Here is a 14,329-nt window from a genome sequence, read left to right as displayed (position 1 = left end):
ACAAATAGTTGAGAAATCAAAAAGATTATTGCAGTGCAGCTGCAGGAGCCGGCTGCTTCCTATATACCCAAACAGCACAATGGTAGTCGACTTGAATGAAAAAGAAAATCCTTACAATTTACATTGTATTTTGGAAAAAAGAAATGAAATATATTTGCAATGTTGAAGATTGAAACCTGAATGCTGAAGAAGTATTAAAGTAACCAAGCTAAGTATCAAGTTAAAACCATAATTTTTATTGTTTTCTTTAAGTTTATTTTATTTTAATTTATGAAATTGAAGTTGGCATTTAAACTATCGTTTACATTATCATATTAGGCATTTTTTCTGCAAGAACTGTTTAAATTATTATGCAATTCCATTGCTGAAGTTATTTTGTCTATTATAAAATTCTGTTTTTTCGATTTTATACAAATATTTATTATGATTTGGCAGTTTAGAGGGATGCGGTTGTATTGATAAAACTCTATTCTGATATTACAGATTTTTATTTCAATTTGACAAACTGATAAATATTCTTCCCTTCTTATTATTATCATGCAGTTTTCTATATTGATAAAAATACGTTCAGATCTTGCATATTTTGACTTTAATTTGACAAACTGAAAATTATTCTTCACTTCCAATAATTAATAACAGTATCCAATTCTACTGTTGCTTCTGCAGTTGAGGGCGCTTCTCATAATTGAGCCGTGATGTCATTATGCAATTTCATTCGAATCAGATTACAAACGTTTTACCACAAAATTGCATTCGCTGTCATTCGCTGTGTGGCGCCCCAAATTTACGTTGCTTCCCGTTCAAAGCATTCGTATTCCTATCGCCTAGCCGCCATTATGATAAATGTGCAGAAAATCAAATGAGGCTGAATGTTATTGCCATGCTTTGAGCGGCCAAAGTAGAAAAAAAAAACAGAGAGGGAGAGAGAGAGAGAGAGAGAAAGATAGGCGACATGGAGGCCAGCAGCTAGGCCAATTGAATGTGAGAAGAGGCTGGCTTCACTTTATGCCGCTGGCAGTACGAATTAGCGCCGTAAATCGCATTTAAATCGTAAAATTCTCACAGCCAGCCAGTCACTTTTCCATTGCATATAGAGTGTGGCAACAAGCCCGTCGACAATGTCATCGGCAAAGAGAAGAGGGGAGAAGGGGGGGGGTAACAGGTGGGGGAGGTGGGGGCGTGGAATTTTGTTAGAGCGCCCGGGCGTCATTGAGTCCCTTTAGTATGCTCAAAGATTTTGATCCTATCAACTAAATTGCATTTGACAGTTGGCGAAAAAACTTTTGCCTTGGCCGCCATAATTTCTCGTCGCCTAGAAAAATACAGGACTGAAGCTGAGAATAATATTCTCACTTGACATTTAAAATATGTATATATTATTTCTCATTTAACTCTAATATTATTTTGTAAAATATTCATTTTTCATTTGGTTGTAAACATTTTCGGCGGCAGCTTAGAACTTTTTGTTGCCATTTGAAATTAATAACTGCCGTTATCAGCACCGATCGCAGCCGTTAGACGTCACATATATGTATGTTTGCCACATAGCGATCCGATAAAAAAGCGCCCCTTTAGCTCAGTGGTAGAGCGTTGGTCTCGTAAACCAAAGGCCGTGGGTTCAATCCTCACAGGGGGCAACTTTTATCACATGATCTTTTTATATATTTTTTACACTTAAATATTTAGAATGTGAATGTGTTAATTGCAAGTGTGATGGTCGATTTTAGTGACATCATTATTGCATATTATGTTTATTAAAGGGCTTTTAGTTTCCCTGTTATTTTAACTTCATTATCATCATTTTGTACTTATCGAGTGTCGTTGTGTAATTCAAATTTTAATATTTGGCATTGATTTGTGTTTTTAAGTGTGTTTCGTATTTTTATATATATATCTATATATTTTTGTTTTATGTGCATCGTGTGTATTTTATATTTTTTTATTTAAGTGTGTTTTGTATTTTTGTTTTCATTTGAATTATTATATATTTTTGCTTTCAATTTCAAGCAATGTGATTTCCGAAGACAAGTTTTTGGTTTTCGATAATATTTTCCACTTTGTTAATTGTTTTTTGAACGTGATCCGATGTTTTGAAGAATTAAAATAATTGATTGTGTATTACTTTTATTTGTAATTTTATTATTATAAATTATAGTTATTGTACGATGTTAATCATAATTGTTTTGTGATTATATATTCCAAAGATTTAATTGTTTTTGAATGTTGTCCGGTAAGCACAGTTTCCATTTTCATTTTGCAACACTTTTATTTTGTTTTCCAATTTGCTTTATTGTTTTTAATTTCATTATTATTATATTGTTTGAGGATGTGTGTGTTGTGTATGTGTGTGTTAAGCTGTTTGTTGAGAATTTTTACCAATTCATCGCCCACTGTGCCAACTGTCGGCTGCCATTTCCAATCGATTGCAGCCATGTTCTCACTTCAAGGGATAACGTGGAAGTTTTGCAATTTGCGGCATTGGAAACTTGGTCTTTACGGCTAACTCTGAATATGGAGGGGGGTAGGAGGAAGGCTACTGGGATTGAGCTAGCACATAGCTAGTGTACCTCAAGATTTTTGTACTTTTTCAACTGTTTGCAAAGAGCGAGAGAGTGCAAAGTTTGCTGTTGAGTTTTTTATGTTTTGTTAGACTTTGCCAAAGATTTATGCGGCAAAGTCGCTCGCTGGCTGTTTTAAGTGTGCTTCCGCATGTTTCGATAATTTCCGTGATTTTTGCATTTTTAAACCGACCAGCAGCAGCGGCAACAGCAGCGGCAGGAACCAGCTCGCTTTCAATGTAGTACTGCATGCGTAAGTGGCAACCGGCGCTGCATCATTAAAACTTCCAAGCAGCCAGCCCAGCCACTACAAAAAATGTGGGGCATGCAACCAGCCAGCCGTTACGCTGCCCCGAGTAACTATGCACTATATATGAATGTTGTAGATGTATTTCAAAATTTTATAATGATTTTGTATTTATTTTAGCTGGCAATTAAAAGCGGCTTTCGCATACATTATTTACTTGCAATTAGAGCAGCAGCAGCAACTACAGCTCAAGTGCAGCTCAGCTCAATGCTCAACTTTGGTTGCACAGAGGAAAAAAAAAGTATTTCTTACTTTTAGATTAAAAGTAATATGAGTGAGCAAACTGGTATTAATTCAATTAGAATGTTATAAATCAAATGCTTAAAGTAATTTACTAATTTTGGGAAGTTCAAAGAGAGTATTAAATGAAGCTCGAGTGTTTCTTTTTTAATTTATTTTTAATTAGATTGAAATTCCTATGCGCGAATATTCTGATCTGAATTCAAATACGATTTCTATAATCAGTAGCTGTAAATATTTTACTAATTCTGTGAACTTTTTATTATTTATGAAATGGGCATAACTTTTTTTATTCAAAAATGTTGTTGATCATCTATTTAAGGTAACTTCATTATACATTCTTATTGCTTACCTTATGTCAGTTAAATATAATTTTAGGAGTGCTTTTTTTCTCACTGTGTATGTGGTGGGGGGATGTGTGAAATGCGGGTGGGTGCCTGGATGGTATGCTGGGTGTCTATGCGCCGTGACAGACACTAATTATGGATTTTACAATTTGCAAGACTTGTAGCTAACCACAAGACATAAGATATGCCAGCGACATGGCATTCAGGACACTAGTGGAGAGACAACGACGAAGACATCGCTGCCACAGAACAGCGCCTCACCTCACCTCATCTCACCTCACCGCATCACGTTGCCATTTTGCGGTCTCCTTGGATATTCGAGTGCGAGAGTAGGGAATCAGCAAAGAAAGTTGCCTGACATCAAAATGCTGTGCGTAGCTAGGATGTGTGAGTTTGTCGCAACGTTATCTGCAATGCCACTCACACACACACACAAGCGTGCATACATGCATACATGTGTATATGTGTGATTAGGGGGAGTGTGGGGGGTTTTGGGTGTAACGCATTGAAATCGCCACCATTAATAAGAAAGTTTTGCCTGCTGCCTGCTGCCTGCTGGTAATAAGCAAATTGAGATGACAAAGTTTATTGTTGATTTTATGCACACATTCACACACACTCAAATACACACGTCTACACACACTCACACACACACACACAGATGCATACCCAGACACAGACATTGACTCCGTTAGGGGATCAGGCGACCTAAATGAGTTATTTAAGTAGCACTCGCGCCCCAGTTTAAATGCGCTCGTAATTCGCCTTTGTGCCAAGCCAAGTTTTTGTGCCACAAATAAGAGTACCATGTGTGCGTGCACAGTCTAGCCTTCCTATAACGAACAAATTTGGCATATTTAATTGAAAAACGTTTTGCATGTAATCCAATGGCTTAGCTTGTCTTAGCCTTTTTGCATGCCCATTTTTAACACCAGGGAACTTGCCATCTAAATCAATATTTTGCCATACTATGCAAAATGATAAATGTATGAGTGTATTCGTATTCATTATGTATATATTCAGCATAATGAAAAAAGACAAGTGAATGAACTCATAAATTCTTTTCCACTCAAGAAAATTTGATGCCTCGGTTTCTCATACCTCACATTTTTTCAATTTTCAATTTCAGAATTAAAATTTCTTAATTATTAACGATCATTTGCGATGTAGACATAAATCGTCAGTGGACCACTTACTTTGGAGATGTTGTCAACTCAAAATACCTTAATTTTGATAGATATATTTTTGTTATTTTACAAGGAAGTGATTGAAGGAGAAGCTTGTTTATCTGTTGGCTTATTGGCCATTTGATGGTGCAAAATTTTATGTGATTTGAATTTTTGAGAAAACTTAAATATTTTGTGAGTGGCATTTAATAAATTTAGTTAATTATTCAAGGACAGTTTTAGCACACGTTTACTGTATTTGAGGCATATGTTGTCTACGCTATTAAGGCGCATATCCTGCTCCTGTTACGTTGCCTTCGAAGGATTCGTTGTGACGTCTTTGGATTCGTATGCTTCGTGTGGCACACTTTGTGTTGTGCCCCGAGAGTGTATGTGTGTGTGTGTGTGTGTATGTATGTACTTTACTTGGCTAAGTACGTGATTTGATTAGCGCCAAAAAATCCCATTCGTGTTTGTGTCGCGCTTACGCCCTGTGCCGTATGCCACTTATCAAGCATACGCAACGTTGCACAATCAGAAAATTAAAAAAAAAAATACGAAAATAACAAACAAGCAATTTTAAAACATCTTTAATGTGCTACGAATACGTATACATATAGATGTATATATATATGGGTAGCAATCGCCTGTTGAGGTCAACAAATTATCACAAGCATTTTTCATTCGCAATTCGAGCTGTGGCCACAGCGCCCGGAATGTCAACAGCAAAATACGTGCACAAACATAGAAATGGCTGCCATTGACAAACTAGTAGAAAGCGTATACGAGTATATATTTATATTATATAACATATATATGTATATATATATATATGCAATATGTGCACATGTGTGTATTCTAGCACGACGTAAACGAGACATTAATGCTATTATGCGTGTGTGTTGGTTGGTGTGTGTGGGCAGCACTTGTGTAAAAAGCAACTAATGAAAACGGAAATAAAAACCGCTCGAGGAATGCTGATGACTCTCCAAGGATGGTATTTAATATATATATGTGTGCGGCTCGTGTGTAAAAGACTCGACACTGCAGCGACTCCCAGCTAACGTACCCGTTCCCGTTCCTGCCCCCTGCCAGAGCCACTGACCCTTACTCCAGCTCAACCCATTTTGCACGCGCGCCCAAGCACTTAGCATCAATTTGGTGGCCTGTACATAAGCGACAAACAGAGACACCAATATAGCGGCCAACAGTGAGAGAGAGAGAGAGAGAGGTGATGGGAGCTGTAGCAAGACAACTAAGTAAAAGCATAAGTAATGCACATAAATCAAAAATTCAGTGCTGCCAGCCAAAGACCCCATCGCCTGCCAAGCCTGCCAAGCCTGCCAGCCAGCCTGTCAGAATGGCACGCACAAATACTCAGTCAGTTTCAGGCGCCAGTGGCCAGAAGCCAGCAGCTACAGGACCCTGGACGGACTCTCGTGAAAATACCTAACAATGTGCAAGTCCAGTGCTTGGTAGCACAATTATCGCCAAGTGTCCGGGCCGCTCTACCAAAAGCCCAACAACACACAATCGAGAACTTAGAAAGCGTGAAATATTGAAGTTGCCGCTGCCGACTATATAGAAAGCAGCTGCATGGTTGTATATGCTACACTCAGAAAAATATATACGGTCAAGCCTTTAGAAAATCAAAGTAATTAAAGATTTTCCATTACATTACTAAATCTTTACAAAAAATCCACATTGTAATTTATGGACAAACGTAGTTTGTAGAAAGTTAAATCCGTTTTGATATTTTTATGTAGATCACTTTACAGAAGCCAAGTAGGAGCCGTTCCAAGGCTGACGAAGATTGTTTCTTACTCTAAAAATAGTCTCAAATTCGACTCATTATCGATAGAAGAATACTACACGCAAATATAAATCTATGGCCAAAGAATAACAAAATTAAAAATGATTTAAAGTTTTAAAGCAGACAACTCGTGCGTTTTCAAATTTTGGCTTGTTCTTTGTCTGAGTCAAAAATCTTACTACCTTTTTAAATTGTAGCTTAACATGTTTTTTTTTTCGAGTGTATATGTACATATACTTATATCGTGTCCAGGGCTGGCATCGACATTGGCATCTTGCAGCGCGCGTCCGCTTTGGCAAATGGCACCTGCGGAATGCGCTGTTGGAATCTTTTGAAAAATATTTTCTATATTCTACGCTTTTGGCCCAAGCCATAATTTGTAAGCCATATACTACTATTGGCTTTCATGCATCTCTGTATATGTATACATATATATATATATATATATATATATATGTATATGTATATAAATTTGCTGTGGCCAGACAGGTGTGTAATTTATTGATTATTCCGCTAGATATGCTTACACACACAAACGCCTACACACACACACACACACAGACACCTATACACACACACACACATAGGTTTGCTTGTTTAGACATTTTGTCATCTTCAATTTGTGGCTGTCATGCTGGCTGGCAGACAGGCACTCGCTTTGGCACTGGCTGCATTTCCAAAAGTGGATTACAAGCTGAAGGCACTTGTAATCGCTGCGTTAAGCCAGCCAGCCAGCCAACCAGCCAGCCAGCCAGCCAGTCAACTCAAGTATGGAGCATCGAGTCAGGAGCAGCCGGTGGCCTGCTATTGAACAGCAACCCCAGCCCCATAATTGTGAGTTTGTCTTGGCATGGCTGGCATCTTCATTTTATTTGAGTTGGGCCTGATGAGTGGGTGCAGGGGCAGCAGGAGGTGGTTGGGCTGGCGCGTTTATTGAGTTTTAATTGGATAAGTTATAGACGCTCATGTTGCATAAATTCCACAAGCATCTTTGTTTTCGCACCCACACTCGCATTCCAGCAGGAGGCAAAAGGTGTGCGGCACTTGCGGCAGCTGCAGTCCTTTTCGAGTTGCCACAACGCATTCGTGCGGCAACTGCTCGAAAAACGTGCAGCTCATTGCCTGACCAGCTGAGACAGCTAAATATATATATATGTATATATTTATATGTGAATCGCTTGTAGTCACGAACTAACTACTCAGATATCAGTTATCAGCACAATCAATACGAAAGTTCATTAACGAACTGCGTTTAATTAACATTCGTTTTGTTTGCCTAACAAACCAGACAATTCAGATATGTACCAAATTACGCACGAAACTAATAATTTTGGAAGTGTCTTCATGTTGATCTTCCAAGTTTTTATAATTACACCAATAATATTATTATTATTATTGGTCTGTTAAAATTGTTATGTTAACTGTTTCTTATCTACATTTATTAAATGTAAAAAAACAACCTGCAAGCTGTCAATTTGAGGTAAATCATCAAATGTTCCTACAAATATTTTGTATTTATTAATAATAACTTTAATACTTATAAATTAAAATAATGCGACAATTAAGTAAGTGCATTTGCGACTAGACCTTCAGCTCTGCTATAATAATAGTCATTTATGTATCAACTCTTATTTATTGTATTTATTTATTTCATATTATTTCTCCCTCACATTTAAACTGGAAAATGCAAAAATATTAATTATAATGAAATGAGGTCAACATACACAAAACCATCACTTTCAAAAATGTATATTTAAAATATTTGCATTTTACAACGATTCAGGGTTTTCAATGCTATCGTTCAAAATTAAATAATATTCAGAGGTCACAAACAATGAATTCTTCAATTTCAGCCTGACGGGATTTATAATAAATTGCAGTATATTAAAAATAAAAAGCATTACAAACATTTTTATATTATAAAAAAAAAGTCACCAAACAAAAAATAATCTACAATTTATATTCAAAATATTCTTTCTTAAACAGAATTCCCAGGTTTTCAATATCATATGCCAAAACTCAATTAATATACCACTTTGATCCAGGTTCAGTCTCCAGAAATGCACTATTATAGAAGCCACAATACTTGCCCAAAAATAACTAAAGTTCCAAAAAATATATAAGAACAGAATCGGCACTAAAAAGTAATCTCGAATGCGTACATATATATAGAGAAATAGAAATATGGATATATATAAACTACCCAATCTACTGCTGGTCATTGCCTAATCGCAGTGGACATTGAGCCGTCTGTTGGCATTTGTCCTCTTTTTGTGCTGCACCAAGGAATGTTAGAGAGATAGAAAGAGGAAGAGAGGTAGCTGGGGGACATCTTGAGCAGCATCATCAGTCATGGCTGCATAGTTCATTATTATCGCTGACATTGCGCTGGTTGGCGCCCGCTTGCTGGCTTCCCTTTGCGCTTATAATTCATTTCTATTGTGCCACGCCTGAAAGTCCCTTTTGATCCAGCTGACTTATTTGTCTTAAAGGAAGCTCGCAGCAAAATTGCTTTTCCTACTACTACGCGCTCACTTCCTGTTCTTCCCCTTCCCCTTCCCGTTCCCGTTCTCCTCTTGCTGTTGTTGTTGGTATTGTTGTTATTGGCGCTTGTTGCGCGTTTTGTCCTGCTCCTGGTTCTGCTGGTTCGCCAGCCCCTATCACTTGCAACTGGCTGACGCAAGTTTCGCTATTGTTTTGTCACCGCCTTTTGTAGTTCATAAAGTCTAGGGATCGGTGTTAATAGTCGCCTCTTCTGTTGTCTCCTGTTGTCTGCTCTCCGCTCGTCCGCACGTCCGCTTGTCTGTTGCCTGTTGTCTGGTGGCTCTTCATTTGTCGCTTTGCGCTTATTGTCAAGTGCGCCCTGGCTTCATTTTCTTGTGATTAATGTCGTCATTAACTGCAATTAACTTTTTTTTTTGGTCGAGTTGGCGACCGCGACAAATCTTTGGATGGTTTTTGTGCTACAACTTTTGGCCCCGAAAACCACTTGACTGCCATGTTGAGCAATGCCAATTTGTGTGTGTCATCCTTGAGTGGATATATCCTTCAATAGACGCCATCACTCATGTGTGTGTCGTTTCAGTTTATTTTTTTTTTTTTTTTTTTTGTCCTAATTATTTGTCAAGCAGTCAAGTCAGCTAATGGCCTGGGCTGACCTCCCTCGTCCTCTACTCCAAAAGTTATTTTTACACCACCCAGCTAAGTAGAAAATAAAACCACGACGTGTGTGTGCCACAATTTCAGTTGCACGTACGGCACGTTCCCATTTCAATTCCCTCAATCTTAAAACCACCTCACCCTTCATTGTCATCAGCTGCGCTCAGGAGACTGCAACATACAATTGCAAGTGGCATTTTCAACATTACCAACTTTAGTTGTAGTTGCATGCTGTTCCATCCAGTATGCTAGAATTTTATTTTTTTTTTTTAATTTTTCACCCAAAACGTAAGCCAATGCCAAAATCCCATCGGTAAGTTTCACAAGCTCCGTGATGCCCTTGTTGAAAAAGGTAGTTTAGCTCTCTTATGCAATAGCAGAGAATCAACCATTTATACCCGTAGGGATATGAACGTCTGATTCATATATGAGAATTTATCAACATGTTCAACAAGTACTGAATCAGATATTCCCGGGACAGCCCGGAGTACACTCATCCTGCAATTTATAACAAGTGCTGATCCTATTCAATAATAATTCATTGCGACTTATTCTCCTGACCTGTATACTGATTAAAGATACAATAAATATATATATTTTACAATTTATATTACACATACAATAAAATGCAGTAAAAAAAAAAAACACAAGCATTATATTCGTTAAAATTAATAGTTCATGGATTTTATTTGAGTTGTATTTGCTGAAACTTTACTTAAAAATTGTATATTCTTTCAAATAAACAACTCTTTTCATCAATTTCATTAGTTAATATTAAGCCTTTTCATATTTCAAATATAGTAATAATAATTCTTTAAAAAAAAATCACAACTATATCAAAAAATGAATATCCAAATGTATGTTTTCTTAATTATGTGAAATGAATGTAATTTATTCAAAAAAGGGAATTAGTCAGACGTTCTTTATTTATCTAATTGCAACAATGTTACCATTTTCAATTTGACATTATTATGCATAATTGAATTCTCAATTTAATTTTATAAATTAGATACAGCTTATTGAATGGGTTTTCCATTTATCTAGTTGAAAGTGAAATCAAAATGCGGTGATTTGGATTTTTAGTTCTTTTAGTTTTTCTGCACTAAATTATCAAAATTCATGCTCGTTGGCAAGTTTTGGCCATTTTTCAATTCCTTTTTCTTTCTCTACAAACTTTTCAACTTTTAAAGTTCTAATTAATTTGTTCACGTATAATCCCAAATTTGTGAGTAGATCATGCGAAGAGCATTTTAAGTTCGTCTCGCTTAACTGATTTTTTTTCACGAGCATGTGTCGGCATTTTTACTTCTGTCATTTTTTTTAAGTGCCTCCCACACACACATACACACACACACACACACACATATATATATACAGTTGGCCATCTTTTTGTGGACTATTTGGCTTTGGCTTGCATTTCTGTGTTTTAACTTTCTTACAATAAAGTGATGTTATCTTGCGCCCAGCTACTTTGCGGCTTAGGCAACAGGCGAACTCAGGTCGAGGGGTCTGGAGGAGTATGTCTTGCAGCTGGGCAGATTTTTTTTGGGGAGGTTACCGGCGACAGGATCTACGGGAAATTACTCTCTGCTTTATCGAGCATATAAATCTATTTGCTCAGGTGTTTTTCGCTGCTAATATGTTTGTGATGACTTTATTTTGCGCTTACCGCCGGCTTTTCTCGCCGCCTTTGCTTGCCTACCCCCAGCCCCATCCACTGCCATATTCTGTTTTTTTTTTTGTGCTCCTTTTCGGCACTGCCTTATTTATATATGTGTTGGTGTGGGCGGAGGAGGGAGTGTAGGCGGCAGAAGCTTAACAGTTTTTTTTCTGTGTGTTTTTTTCTGTTTGTGGTAGTAGCTCTAGAAAAGTTGTAAAAAGGTTTTTGCAGCTTGCCAGCTGGTCTGTTTGCTGAATTTGTCCTGTGGAGCAGGCACACGCATTATTTTCAGTTTTCGCCTGCTTTAATATTTCAGCGTTGAGCCAGTGCGGCGTATGCGCAATTTGCTTAAATAAATACGTGAGGCGCCACCGAAAACTCCGCCCCCTTTTGCCACTGACAGAAAGTGCAAATTAAAAGCCAAAACCGTTAGGCTAAATGCTTTAAGCACTTAACTTGCACGCATGTGGCCCTTCTTGTTGTTGTTGTTGTTGTTGCTGCTGTTATTGTCGCTGGTTAGCTGAAATATTCAGGAGCGAACATAAAGCGCGGCCCAAGGCACAGGACACACACAGGACATGCTGTACCCGAAATGAATGTCGGCAAGCTTTTAAGCCTTTTTTTAATGCCCTTAAGAACAATAACAACAACTAGACTGGCTATACACTATGTACTATCCACAAATACACACACTTATACACACTAACAAGCACAACAATGTCATCGCGACCACACACACACATACACTCACACTCACACACACACACACCCACACAACATTTACTCAAGGGATTAACTGCAAAGATCTTAATGCCTCTATTTCGACGGTCTTAAGTATACTTGCGCCCCGGCCAGGTTGTCCAATGTGTGACAGGGACAAGTCAAGCAGCACTGACTTTCACCCACCCACCTCCCCCCTATAAGCACACACACACTCCTACATTTTTCTAGCTGCCTCTTGTGTTGTGTGTTTTTGTTTGTATTTGGGGCTTGTGTTTGTATTTACCACTAGCCCTTGGGCTCCATGTTTCTCCTAGTTTTCTGTCCCGCGTGCCCTCAAGCGCCACTTGCCCGTGTTTTGTTTGCATTGTATGTATGAGTGTGTGTGTGTGTGTTTGTGTGTGTGCGGTCTTTAGGATTGGGCCACATATGCACATTGTCATTGCCAAGTACCACTAATATTATTTACATTTCGTTAGGTTTTCCTGTTGAACAGCAACCCTAAAGAAACCCAACCAGAATCCCCAAAACCACTCGATACATCCGTATATACACTTAAACAAAATTTGTAATACCAATACATTGTATTTTCCAAAATCAAGTACGATTTATTCAATAACAAATACTTAACGTTTGAATAAAAAAATCGATTTAGGAATGATTTTTGGTTGCAATTACACATAACTTTTACTTTGACTTTTATTACTAATTATTAATTATCATTCCCTGTAATGATAAAATTAGAATTTATCAGGTAATCAATTCACTGACCTATTTAAAATATTATTCAGTAGACAAGACGCTTAGTCTACTGAATAATATTTTCAAATGCATTTGTGGGCATCTTATTATTATTTTTATTTATTTTTATTATTAAAGATTAAATTTTATTTTGAATTTTATTTATTTTGAACTTTTTATAACATAAAATAAACTTAATTATCAACAGCGTTATCCTCTGAGTGTATATAATATATATATGAACGTATCTGGAAGGCAATTCACCAACCATTGCTATTCATCAGCTAGACACATGGTTGACTTCCTCCAGCCTCCCGCTTCCCATTGCCCGGCGGAAACAATTATTGCGAATTACTGCGGCAATAAAAGCACAAAACTTTTGGACCGATTCTTTTTTTTTTGCTTTTCGCTTCGGCTTTTTGACTAATAGAATTTCACGCTGAAAAAAGTTTGTGTGCGTATCTTTAATGAAACTGAAATTACGCAACGATCAAATTGAAAAACCGCACCATGCAAATACTTTTATAACAATAACAGCAACAACAACAAGAACAACAAGAACAACAGCAAGGAGCAGATGTTGCCTCCTGGCGCTCGTGGCAACAGCCGTTGCTCCGTGTAATTGAAAAATATGAAGTACAACGGCAATCTGATTAAAATTACATTAAAATAATAAGAAGAACAGCAACCCTATGGGGTTGTTACATAAGTATTATATAGCAGCAGCGGGCAACAACTGCAAAAGTTACAAACTTGCAATTTGTGAACATTTTATGGCACCTGGTTAGCGGCAGAAGTTTTATTTAGAAAACTTTACAATTTTCCATGGCAATACTCTTCGATTGCTGGACGACGACAGACTTTAGAACTGTGTGCGAATGATAGATTTGGCTATACGTAAGTCAATTTTATATAATTGCAAGTTAATATTGAATAAAGAGAAGAATTCAATTCAAAAAATAAAATTAGTATGATTTAAAATATAAGCTTAAAATATTCATATTTAAAATGCAATGCGTATTTTCCAATACAATAAAAAAACTGAAGAAAAAAAACGTATTTTAAATTGAAATTTAAATATTTATTTTGAAAACGGAGTCAACGTGTTGGCGAAATGCATTTAAATGCATAAATAAATAATATAGAAAGATATTTATATTTATGTATATATTATATTATTATATACAAATCTTTATTGCATACGAGTAGATATTATATAATGATATAAGATACCAAAACATAGAACACATTTTTAAAAATAATTAAGGATGTATTACGAATGCAAATGAAATATGTAAAATTGGCTGCGGAACGTAATTAAAATTATTTCAGCATTTTTGCTGCGTTCGATTTCCTTTTTTAATGAATGTTGGCAGTCCTGCTAATCGATGCCATTGACTCCCCATCATTCAGCATTGACAACACTGAAATCACGTTGTCAAACAAAAAATGATATACCATTTAATCAAATCAATCACTTTGCGAATCTGAAGATTGACTGCCAAATTAATCGCATCGGTTAACGTGTAAATCAAATCCCTTCGACCCAAGCTGGAAGTGCGATAATATCCGTTGCATAAATAAGCAGCTGAAGCGCATTATTGTGCACATGGATCAG

The 14,329-nt window shown here is 36.9% G+C and overlaps 1 non-coding gene across 1 annotated transcript; it reads left to right on the top strand.

The window, feature by feature from the left end:
* Positions 1 to 1,565: 1,565 nt before the first annotated feature.
* Trnat-cgu lies at positions 1,566 to 1,637 on the top strand. The gene has a single exon. It is a non-coding gene; the product is annotated as a tRNA-Thr (tRNA).
* Positions 1,638 to 14,329: the final 12,692 nt, after the last annotated feature.

Source organism: Drosophila grimshawi, unplaced genomic scaffold (assembly GCF_018153295.1).
Source record: "Drosophila grimshawi isolate 15287-2541.00 unplaced genomic scaffold, ASM1815329v1 contig_311, whole genome shotgun sequence".
NCBI classification, from domain to species: Eukaryota; Metazoa; Arthropoda; class Insecta; order Diptera; family Drosophilidae; genus Drosophila; species Drosophila grimshawi.
The sequence above is the reverse complement of the archived record's forward strand: the minus strand, read 5'-3'. Positions and strand labels throughout refer to the sequence as shown.